General features: G+C 46.4%; 1 protein-coding gene across 1 annotated transcript in view; it reads left to right on the top strand.

Moving 5' to 3' along the window:
- The window catches only part of LOC138370027 (putative golgin subfamily A member 6-like protein 19), a 38,839-nt gene that overhangs the window by 29,261 nt on the left and 808 nt on the right, over nucleotides 1-8,770 (top strand). The window lies entirely within an intron of this gene.

Genomic DNA, 8,770 nt, shown 5'->3' with positions numbered 1-8,770 from the left:
AACCACCCCACCGCCGGCACTCGGATAGTAATCTTGGGCATAGCATTTTACCAAATCACCTCATTCTTAGGGGCACACGTGAGGAACACAAATGCGAACAAGCCTGAATGGTCCCCAGGACAATATGCAACTGAAAACTCACACCCCAGAAGTGACTCGAACCCATACTCCCAGAAGCAACGCAACTGGTATGTACAAGACGCCTTAATCCACTTGACCATCACGACCGGACAAAATGAGGTGATAGCCTAAGCTATTTGAACCACCCCACCGCCGGCACTCGGATAGTAATCTTGGGCATAGCATTTTACCAAATCACCTCATTCTTAGGGGCACACGTGAGGAACACAAATGCGAACAAGCCTGAATGGTCCCCAGGACAATATGCAACTGAAAACTCACACCCCAGAAGTGACTCGAACCCATACTCCCAGAAGCAACGCAACTGGTATGTACAAGACGCCTTAATCCACTTGACCATCACGACCGGACAAAATGAGGTGATAGCCTAAGCTATTTGAACCACCCCACCGCCGGCACTCGGATAGTAATCTTGGGCATAGCATTTTACCAAATCACCTCATTCTTAGGGGCACACGTGAGGAACACAAATGCGAACAAGCCTGAATGGTCCCCAGGACAATATGCAACTGAAAACTCACACCCCAGAAGTGACTCGAACCCATGCTCCCAGAAGCAACGCAACTGGTATGTACAAGACGCCTTAATCCACTTGACCATCACGACCGGACAAAATGAGGTGATAGCCTAAGCTATTTGAACCACCCCACCGCCGGCACTCGGATAGTAATCTTGGGCATAGCATTTTACCAAATCACCTCATTCTTAGGGGCACACGTGAGGAACACAAATGCGAACAAGCCTGAATGGTCCCCAGGACAATATGCAACTGAAAACTCACACCCCAGAAGTGACTCGAACCCATACTCCCAGAAGCAACGCAACTGGTATGTACAAGACGCCTTAATCCACTTGACCATCACGACCGGACAAAATGAGGTGATAGCCTAAGCTATTTGAACCACCCCACCGCCGGCACTCGGATAGTAATCTTGGGCATAGCATTTTACCAGTGCCGGCGGTGGGGTGGTTCAAATAGCTTAGGCTATCACCTCATTTTGTCCGGTCGTGATGGTCAAGTGGATTAAGGCGTCTTGTACATACCAGTTGCGTTGCTTCTGGGAGTATGGGTTCGAGTCACTTCTGGGGTGTGAGTTTTCAGTTGCATATTGTCCTGGGGACCATTCAGGCTTGTTTGCATTTGTGTTCCTCACGTGTGCACCTAAGAATGAGGTGATTTGGTAAAATGCTATGCCCAAGATTACTATCCGAGTGCCGGCGGTGGGGTGGTTCAAATAGCTTAGGCTATCACCTCATTTTGTCCGGTCGTGATGGTCAAGTGGATTAAGGCGTCTTGTACATACCAGTTGCGTTGCTTCTGGGAGTATGGGTTCGAGTCACTTCTGGGGTGTGAGTTTTCAGTTGCATATTGTCCTGGGGACCATTCAGGCTTGTTCGCATTTGTGTTCCTCACGTGTGCCCCTAAGAATGAGGTGATTTGGTAAAATGCTATGCCCAAGATTACTATCCGAGTGCCGGCGGTGGGGTGGTTCAAATAGCTTAGGCTATCACCTCATTTTGTCCGGTCGTGATGGTCAAGTGGATTAAGGCGTCTTGTACATACCAGTTGCGTTGCTTCTGGGAGTATGGGTTCGAGTCACTTCTGGGGTGTGAGTTTTCAGTTGCATATTGTCCTGGGGACCATTCAGGCTTGTTCGCATTTGTGTTCCTCACGTGTGCCCCTAAGAATGAGGTGATTTGGTAAAATGCTATGCCCAAGATTACTATCCGAGTGCCGGCGGTGGGGTGGTTCAAATAGCTTAGGCTATCACCTCATTTTGTCCGGTCGTGATGGTCAAGTGGATTAAGGCGTCTTGTACATACCAGTTGCGTTGCTTCTGGGAGTATGGGTTCGAGTCACTTCTGGGGTGTGAGTTTTCAGTTATATATATATATATATATATATATATATATATATATATATATATATATATATATATATATATATATATATATATATATATATATATGCCATCAAGCCTGAATGGTCCCCAGGACTATATGCAATTGAAAACTCACACTCCTTAGTGACTCAAACCCATATTGCCAGGAGCAACGCAACTGGTATGTACAGGACGCCTTAATCCACTTGACCATCATGACGGGACAAAAACTGATGGTAGCCGAGGCTATTTAGCCCATCAGCCCACCGGCACTCTGATGGTAATTTTGGGCATAGCATTTTATCAAATCACCTCATGGGCTAAATAGCCTCGGCTACCATCAGTTTTTGTCCGGTTGTGATGGTCAAGTGGATTAAGGCGTCCTGTACATACCAGTTGCGTTGCTCCTGGCAGTATGGTTTCGAGTCACTTCTGGGGTGTGAGTTTTCAGTTATATATATATATATATATATATATATATATATATATATATATATATATATATATATATATATATATATATATGTATATATATATATATATATGAACAAGCCAGAATGGTCCCCTGGACAATATGCAACTGAAAACTCACACCCCAGAAGTGACTCGAACCCATACTCCCAGAAGCAACGCAACTGGTATGTACAAGACGCCTTAATCCACTTGACCATCACGACCGGACATAATGAGGTGATAGCCGAGGCTATTTGAACCACCCCACCGCCGGCACTCGGATAGTTATCTTGGGCATAGCATTTTACCAAATCACCTCATTCTTAGGGGCACACGTGAGGAACACAAATGCGAACAAGCCAGAATGGTCCCCTGGACAATATGCAACTGAAAACTCACACCCCAGAAGTGACTCGAACCCATACTCCCAGAAGCAACGCAACTGGTATGTACAAGACGCCTTAATCCACTTGACCATCACGACCGGACATAATGAGGTGATAGCCGAGGCTATTTGAACCACCCCACCGCCGGCACTCGGATAGTTATCTTGGGCATAGCATTTTACCAAATCACCTCATTCTTAGGGGCACACGTGAGGAACACAAATGCGAACAAGCCAGAATGGTCCCCTGGACAATATGCAACTGAAAACTCACACCCCAGAAGTGACTCGAACCCATACTCCCAGAAGCAACGCAACTGGTATGTACAAGACGCCTTAATCCACTTGACCATCACGACCGGACATAATGAGGTGATAGCCGAGGCTATTTGAACCACCCCACCGCCGGCACTCCTCGAGGTTATAGCCTCGAGGAGTGATAATGAGGTGATAATGAGGTGATAGCCTCGGCTATCACCTCATTATGTCCGGTCGTGATGGTCAAGTGGATTAAGGCGTCTTGTACATACCAGTTGCGTTGCTTCTGGGAGTATGGGTTCGAGTCACTTCTGGGGTGTGAGTTTTCAGTTATATATATATATATATATATATATATATATATATATATATATATATATATATATATATATATATTTATATATATATATATATATATATATATATAGATATATATATATATAGTCTATCAATAAAAATTATTGTTTAGTAGACATTCAGTACAATAATAGACTATATATTAGTAACTTAAATTAAATACAGCTAACCTGAATTGTTGATTTTGGGCGAGACAACCAGTATGAACACGGCTGAAACACGCCAGATTATGGTAAAGCACCCACTCCACCACGTGGACTTGTTGTGCCAGGTAACTAGTGTTAATTCTTCTCCCACTTCTCCCATTGAAGTACCTGGTTGATACATCAACCAGGTATCAACCAGGTACTTCAATTACACTTGTCAAAGAGCACATGATAATAGTAGTAACTTATATGACAGCTATATCAGGGGAAATATATAATTTGTTAGATGAGGTTTATGTAATAATTTCCTCGTTTTGTGTCTCGTCTCATTACATTACCTTGTTACCCTAGCTATCTAAAAAAAATTCTGGCAAGGAATAAAATAGCTATGTTGACCAGAACACACACTAGAAATTGAAGGGACGACGACGTTTCGGTCCGTCCTGGACCATTCTCAAGTCGATTGTCGACTTGAGAATGGTCCAGGACGGACCGAAACGTCGTCGTCCCTTCAATTTCTAGTGTGTGGTCTGGTCAACATACTTCAGCCACGTTATTGTGACTCATCGCCTGCATAAAATAGCTATAATGGGTTTTGGAATTGGACACTTCCCTTATCTGCAGACGAAGTTTGTGTTGATGACGGGATGTTATTGATCCCGTAACACTGTGTCGAAGGGTTATAATTGTGGATCTTGTTCTGTTCCATGCGAGACTAGTTGTAATGTTAAATTAACAATAGCGACTCCTTGGCCTCCCTCCCATTGACGCCTCGGCTGTCTTGTCCACATTTCGTTATGAGGTGAAAAGAGGACCTACGTTTATGTTGTTTTACTACTGTGAATTAAGTTGGATCAAGGGAAATGTATTTATGATGTTCACAGTCCAAAGACTGTTGTATTAAGAAGGAATCCCATTATTAAGTGGCGATTTTAATGGCGACATATGGCAATGATATACCCCGTTTTCTACTGAGGAAATTTCCACTGTGTCTCATTTTCTATGAATTATTGAAAGTTGGTAAATATGGTCGGTTTATCCGACAAATAGATATGTATATCTACTCGGTATGTCACAACTGACGAGGATCATTGTACTCACCTAATTGTGCTTGCGGGGGTTGAGCTTTGGCTCTTTGGTCCCGCCTCTCAACCGTCAATCAACTGGCTATAACTATCTACGGGCTCACCATAGCCCGTGTTACTTGGAACTTTTTGTTCCAGGTAGCGAATCATTAACAACAATCAACTGGTGTACAGATTCCTGAGCCTACTGGGCTCTATCATATCTACATTTGAAATTGTGTATGGAGTCAGCCTTCACCACATCACTTCCTAGTGCATTCCATTTACTAACTGCTCTGACACTGAAAAAGTTCATTCTAACGTCTCTGTGGCTCATTTGGGTACTCAGCTTCCACCTGTGTCCCCTTGTTCGCGTCCCACCAGCGTTGAATAGTTCATCCTTGTTTACCCGGTCGATTCCCCTGAGGATTTTGTAGGTTGTGATCATGTCCCCCCTTACTCTTCTGTCTTCCAGTGTCGTAAGGTGCATTTCCCGCAGCCTTTCCTCATAACTCATGCCTCTTAGTTCTGGGACTAGTCTAGTAGCATACCTTTGGACTTTTTCCAGCTTCGTCTTGTGCTTGACAAGGTACGGGCACCATGCTGGGGCAGCATACTCCATTGGTCTTACATATGTGGTGTACAAGATTCAGAATGATTCCTTACACATGTTCCTGAACGCCGTTCTGATGTTAGCCAGCCTCGCATATGCCGCAGACGTTATTCTCTTTATGTGGGCTTCAGGAGACAGGTTTGGTGTGATATCAACTCCTAGATCTTTCTCTCTGTCTATTTCATTAAGTACTTCATCTCCTATTCTGTATCCTGTGTTTGGCCTCCTGTTTCCACTGCCTAGTTTCATTACTTTGTATTTACTCGGGCTGAACTTCAACAGCCATTTGTTGGACCATTCACTCAGTCTATCCAGGTCATCTTGTAGCCTACTACTATCATCTTCTGTTTCAATCCTCCTCATAATTTTTGCATCGTCGGCAAACATTGAGAGGAACGAATCTATACCCTCTGGGAGATCATTTACATATACCAGAACCAGTATAGGTTCAAGGACAGACCCCTGCGGGACTCCACTTGTGACGTCTCGCCAATCTGAGACCTCACCCCTCACACAGACTCGTTGTCTCCTGTTGCTTAGGTACTCCTCTATCCACCGGAGTACCTTCCCTTTCACTCCAGCCTGCATCTCCAACTTACGCACTAGCCTTTTGTGTGGCACTGTATCAAAGGCTTTCTGACAATCCAAAAATATGCAGTCTGCCCACCCTTCTCTTTCTGGCCTTATTTTTGTTGCCTGGTCGTAGAATTCAAGTAACCCTGTGAGGCAGGACCTGCCATCCCTGAACCCATGTTGATGCTGTGTGCTCAACCCATGCTCCAGATGCTCCACTAGTTTTTTTTTGCACAATCTTCTCCATCAGCTTGCATGGTATGCAGGTTAGGGACACTGGCCTGTAGTTCAGTGCCTCCTGTCTATCCCCTTTCTTGTATATCGGGACTACGTTAGCTGCTTTCTAAATTTCTGGCAGTTCCCCTGTTGCCAGTGATTTGTTATACACTATGGAGAGTGGTAGGCACAGTTCTCTTGCTCCTTCCTTTAGAACCCAAGGGGAGATTCCATCTGGGCCTATAGCCTTCGTCACATCCAACTCTAGTAAACACTTCCTTACTTCCCCACTGGTAATCTCAAACTCTTCCAGTGGTTCCTGGTTAGCTATTCCCTCACGTACCTCTGGAATTTCTCCTTGCTCTAAGGTGAAGACCTCCTGGAATTTCTTATTCAATTCCTCACACACTTCCTTGTCATTTGTAGTGAATCCTTCTGCTCCTATCCCTAATTTCATAACCTGTTCCTTTACTGTTGTTTTTCTCCTGATGTGGCTATGCAACAATTTAGGCTGAGTCTTTGCCTTGCTTGCGATGTTATTTTCGTATTGTCTTTCTGCCTCTCTTCTCATCCTGACATATTCATTCCTGGCATTCTGGTATCTTTCTCTGCTCTCCAGTGTCCTGTTATTCCTATAGTTTCTCCATGCCCTTTTACTTTGCTGCTTAGCTAGCCTGCATCTCTGATTAAACCATGGGTTTCTCATTTTCATTTCTCTGTTTTCCTTTTGGACTGGGACAAACTTGTTTGCTGCGTCCTTGCACTTCTGCGTGACGTAATCCATCATATCTTGGGCCATCTTTCCCCTGAGCTCTGTTTCCCATGCTATATCTGTTAGGAATTTTCTTATCCCCTCATAGTTTCCCTTTCGGTATGCTAACCTTTTGGTTTCAGTATCCCTCCTCGAGTTCAATAACCCTTCTTCAATCAAGTACTCAAACACCAGTACACTGTGGTCGCTCATTCCTACTGGGTCCTCAAAACCGATTTCTCTTATCTCGGATTTGTTCAGAGTGAAGACTATGTCGAGTCTCGCTGGTTCGTCATTTCCTCTCATCCTTGTGGGTACTCCAACATGCTGGGTTAAAAAGTTGTTTGTCACCACCTCCAATAGTTTGGCTCTCCACGTATCCTCGCCTCCATGCGGTTCCTTGTTCTCCCAGTCAAACCTTCCGTGATTGTAGTCGCCCATGATGAGCAGGTGGGATCTATTTGTACAGGCAACAGAGGCTGCTCTCTCAATTATAGTGTTAACTGCCATGTTGTTGTTTTCATACTCTTGACTGGGTCTTCTGTCATTTGGTGGAGGGTTGTATATTACTGCTACTACTATTCTTGGTCCTCCCATTGTTATGGTGCCTGCTATGTAGTCTCTGAACTCCTCACAGCCCGGGATGGCCATCTCCTTAAAACTCCATTCCTTTCTCATGAGTAGGGCCACTCCGCCTCCTCCCCTACCTTCCCTCTCTTTCCTTATTACTGTGTACTCCTGGGGAAACACGGCATTCGTTATGATTCCAGAGAGTTTTGTTTCAGTGAGTCCAATTACATCTGGGTTAACTTCTTGTTCTCTTTCCCTTAGTTCACTTGTCTTGCTTGTGATCCCATCTATGTTCGAGTACATCACCCTGAAACTCACTCTCTTCTGCTTCCTCTCTGGGGGGGACCTTTGGGATCTGGGGTGAGTGGGAGCTGGGGGGACCTGGCACGGGGAGATTGGTGGAGGAGGGAGGGCTTGGGGTGGTGGGGGAGAGGTGGAGGTTACAGGGGGTGGGTAAGAGGGGGAGGGTACAGGGGGTGGGTAAGAGGGGGAGGGTTGGAGGGGAGAGGGAGAGGCTTGGGGGGGAGAGTGAGAGGGGGAGGGTTGGTGGGGGTGAGAGAGGGAGGGTTGGGGAAGCATGGGGGGGGGGCGGGAAAGGCTTTGGGGGAGAGTTGGTGGGGGTGAGAGAGGGAGGGTTGGGGAAGCATGGGGGGAGGAGAGGCTTTGGGGGATAGGGGAGATGGGGGGGCTTGGGGGGGGGGAGAAAAGGGTGGAGGGCTTGGGGGACGTGGGGGAAAAGGGAGGGCTGAGGTGGGTGAGGAAGAGGGGAGGGTTTAGGGGAGTGGGGGAGAGGGGAATTCTTAGGTGAGGTGGGGGAGAGTGGGGGGCTTAGGGGGGAGGGGGGAAGGAAGGGCTTGGGGGTGGGAGAGAAGGGAAGGCATGTGGGAGAAGGGAGGGCTTGGGGGATGGGGGAGAAGGGAGGTCCTGGGGAGAGGGGTGAGTGGGAGGAGGGGGTGGGTGGGGGGAAGGTGCCCTAGGTGGGTACTTAGTGGAGGGCTGACAGGGGATGGGGCAGTTGGGTGTCTGTTGGGTAGAATGTTGGGGTGGTACCCCAATCCCTGTGGCTGTTGCACTGTTCGAGGAAGGCTCTCCACTTCCCTCTGGGATTGTAGGGTTCTGGGTTGTGGTACTCTGATTTCTTTCTCTCTCCCTGCGCTCCTTCCTCGCGTCTGCTGTCCGTATTCTCTCTTCCCTTGTCATATCCCTCTGCAGGAATACTTTTTTGAACTTCTCTACCTTTGCTAGACAGCACTTCCTTGCTAACAGTTCCTCTTTCGTGATTTCGCTCATGAATACCACCTTTATCATTTGGTCCCTGTCCTTGTTGAACTTTCCAAGCCTGAAAACCTTTTCAACATTT

The sequence above is a fragment of the Procambarus clarkii genome, chromosome 30 (genome assembly GCF_040958095.1).
Source record: "Procambarus clarkii isolate CNS0578487 chromosome 30, FALCON_Pclarkii_2.0, whole genome shotgun sequence".
In the NCBI taxonomy this organism is placed as follows: Eukaryota; Metazoa; Arthropoda; class Malacostraca; order Decapoda; family Cambaridae; genus Procambarus; species Procambarus clarkii.
The sequence above is the reverse complement of the archived record's forward strand: the minus strand, read 5'-3'. Positions and strand labels throughout refer to the sequence as shown.